The following is a 3,794-nucleotide window of genomic DNA, read 5'->3' as shown; positions in this document are numbered from 1 at the left end:
CACTTGGTTATTTTTTTTAAATCATAGAAATTTTCAATACTAAAATTCCTGATTTATTATTTTTTGATATTTTTAATCACTGTTGACTTCCTCATTAATACAATTTTTTTTATTTCATTGTATTATTTATCTGTATTTTCTTTCATCTTTCTGAGTTTATTTAGGAACTTTATTTTGAATTCATTTTCAGGGATCTTATAAATTTCCTGCAGTTTGGGATCTATTTAAGGAGAATTTCTGTATGTTTATTGAGTTGTCATGCTTCCTTTATTCATGCTTATGTATTGATGTGTGCACATATTGTTTAGAAGCTACCAGTTCTAGTTTTACAAAGCAGCTTTTGTAGAAAATAATTCTTCAGTTAACTAGATATAAAATATCAGTGGTATAGTGCTTTAGCTTTGGGTATACGTAAACTCAAAAGTGCAGCCTCCGTGTGATTTCTTCATCTGTAACCTGTATCACCAGTGTCTGTACCATCTAAGTAGTAGTGTAGACTTCAGCAATTCATGAAGTTACATGTAAAACTTTTCAGGAAACATGAGCTTACAAGGCCCTACAGATCTGAACACCAATGATTCTATAGCTTGTGACAATCGCATGTAGTGTCCCACTGCTACCAGATGTTGAGGAGACCTTACCCGAGTCCCAAAAGACAAACACAAGTTATAGTATGGCATTGGGAGATAAGAACTGAAGTCTCAAGGTTGTATTCTAGAGAGTACTTCTTTAGGCTCCGTAGAGCAGTCATGGGTCACAACAGGCATGTGGCATTCATAACCCTAGTCCTAGATCTTTAGTAAACTGAGAGTTCTGTTTTCCATCCTGTGATGTATGCAGAGGTCCAAGGTTTCTGCAAGTATCTGGGTGTTGTGTCCTGGTCCCTAAAGTAGCTGTTGTAGCATTTTTAATTTTAGGAGTTGAGAAGTGACCAAGATGACCTTCTTTTGACTAAAGTTCTCACTCAGAATTAAATCAGCTCCCCAAATTGATTCAAAGCCTATGAGAAATTTGGAATTCTTCAGTAGTTAGGACTTACAGCTCCTATGGGGACTGATGCATTTTTCTGGCTTACCCTTTCTTTGAAATATGGAAATCCCTTCTCCTCAGCCCTAGGGGTTAGCTTGTATTTGCAGTGTGCTCTGTTTGATTTTCATTGTTGTTTAGGGTTGCCATCAGTTCTTTCCCAATTTCCAGACTTCTCCCTCAGTTACTTTCCTCAAAATGTATTCTTTAGAATGCTGTTACTTTTCTGTGGCAGATTATTATAAGCACCTCTATTAACCCCCCCTTTTCTGTGCTTTAAAAAAAACAAACTTTTGCTCTGAATCATTACTGGGAAATTTGATTTTTAATGGACATGGAAAGAGATATTATTGTATAAGATACTTGAAGATACTTGATATTTCAAACTTCCTGGTATCCCAGACATTTTATCCTAGAGGAAGCATGCTTTCTGCTTTTACTTACTGCTACTGGTCTGTTTATTGGGAGATATTTGTAATTTTCCCAGTTACTCTGTCAGTCCCCATGACTTATGACTCAGGTTCCAAAGTGACTCAGTTAAACAAATCTTCCCAGTCCTACTTCCCACTTCTTGCAAGCAATCCAGGTTTTAGAATATGTATTATCCTTTCTTGTTTCTAAACATATTTCATGTGGACTATTATAGGGATAAATATTAATACCAATATCTATTTTAGTAATTTAAAAACAATTTTATTCAGTGAATTTTGAAAATCATTCAACTTTTTGGAAAGTAAAAAGTAACAAATATTACTCCTGGGGGGGTAAAGTTTTTCAGATGTGCTCATGAAATACATGTGTTGCATAAATTACTGTATAATATTTTGAATTAAATTAATGATAAATATCATGCCAAGTTTATCAGTCCTATTTTATTCAATATTTGTGTTTTATATGTTTCTGTAAATTTTGTACATTCGAGATTCTTTCTGTTACTGAGAATGAAGTTAGCAGTTACATAATGAGAAATAAATATAATGGATTATAAAAATTATGGCTGGTTATGTGTACATGTGCTAATCCATAATCTTTTCTGTGTAATAAAAATTCAAGTAATTTTTCATTATTAAGAAAAGTATACATCTCCATTCATTTCATCAATTCACTGATAATTTTTGTCAGTGTTAATGAACCATTGAAGACTACATCAATTTAGAGTACAATTACATCAATTTAAAGTGTAATTTAAGTATAAAATCAATTCCCTAAACTTTTTGCTTTGCTTACATAAATATAAATGGAGAAGAGGTGGGCTTCCACAACCCAGATCTCCAGCACTGCTGCCACCTCTTCTACCAGAGCCAGAGCTGCTGATCTGCCAAGTCAAGATGGGTGACTACAGCATGTGGGACCATATCCCAGTGTCTTATGATAAGGATGAGATGCACCCCAACAGTGATATGATCAGCCTCTTCCTCTGGCAACACCAGGCCCAGGTGGAGCACATGGATCAGGAGAAGGAAGAGCTGGACAGGGGTTGCTATGAGTGCAAGAACAAGGTGACCGAAGAAGCTGGAGGTGGCCAAACGTGGCCAGGCAGACCTGGAACAACTGCAGGCTGAAGAGTGGAGCTGGGAGAAGAAACTAGAGATGTGCTAGAAGGAAAAGAACACATTCTGGAATCTGGACACACTCAGTAAAGATGACTTCAGCAAAAGCATGGTCAATACCAAGCCTGAGAAGGCAGAGGATGATTCTGAGGAAGTGAGGGATCAGAAACCCAAAAATTTTGTGGAGAAGTAGGAGAAACAGATCAGCACTTTGGCATGCTCTGCAGCTGGGATGACAGCCAGAAGTACCTGTCTATATCCACTTGGTATATGAGTAGACAACCAGCTACTTGGTTATCTGGTGTGTTGACCTAGAGGAGAAATATGCAATCATGGAGCATGTGGCCCACCAGACAATTGTTATGCATTTCATCCTGAAGGTAACCAAGAGTGGAACCTCTTGCCTGCTTCACACAGTTCACAGTCATATTAAGATAGCTAAACCACCTGTTCATGGAGGGAGGGATTTAATGATGAGCTGGAGGCCTGCAAAGAGCATGTTAAGGGCCGAACCTAGCTGCACATCAAGAAGGCCACAAAGGGGTATGAGACAGAGGAGTGCAAGAAGCAGCTGAGCCCTGGTGGTCTGGGCTCTGTCGAGGTCTATGAGTTCCTTCATGAGGAACTTTAAAAGTGCTTTGATATGAAGGATGTGCACATGCTCCAAGATGCCATCAGCAAGATGGAACCCACTGATGTGAAGTACCACATATAGTGTTGCATCAAGTCTGATCTCTGGGTTCCCAACTCCAAGCAAGGCCAAAGAGGAGAAGGAGGCAGCCCAGTGACCTATTGCTGGAAAATGTGTCCAATCCAGATGATGAGAAAGACATCAGCACATGACCACCACCACCCACCTGTTTCCCTACAGGCCTATGTGCTCCCATTTACAGAAAATAAAATATAGAAATCATTTCTCTAGTCCCTTGCTATCACGTTCCCTCTGGCCGCAGAGAGAGACACGACAAATGTCTGAAGCTTCGGAAGTTTATTATGCACAGTCCCTCTCCTACACTTCTCTTACTCCCAGCTTCCGCGCACTCCCAGCTTCCAGCTCAGCTTCAGCCTTCCCTCCCCTACTCTCCCACCCACCAGGCTTATATACACTTCAACCAATCAGGGGAGAGTACACGAGGTAAACGCGGACAGCTGCAAGCATAGGATAGGTACACGAGGGGGGCATGCTCTAATCACATCGTTAACTAGCCAATCATTGGA

The 3,794-nt window shown here is 39.4% G+C and overlaps 1 pseudogene; it reads left to right on the top strand.

The window, feature by feature from the left end:
* Positions 1 to 2,354: 2,354 nt before the first annotated feature.
* Positions 2,355 to 3,483, top strand: LOC124973677 (hsp90 co-chaperone Cdc37-like; annotated as a pseudogene).
* The last annotated feature ends 311 nt before the right edge of the window (positions 3,484 to 3,794 follow it).

This window comes from Sciurus carolinensis, unplaced genomic scaffold (assembly GCF_902686445.1).
Source record: "Sciurus carolinensis unplaced genomic scaffold, mSciCar1.2, whole genome shotgun sequence".
NCBI classification, from domain to species: Eukaryota; Metazoa; Chordata; class Mammalia; order Rodentia; family Sciuridae; genus Sciurus; species Sciurus carolinensis.
This window is presented reverse-complemented; position numbering and strand designations above follow the sequence as displayed.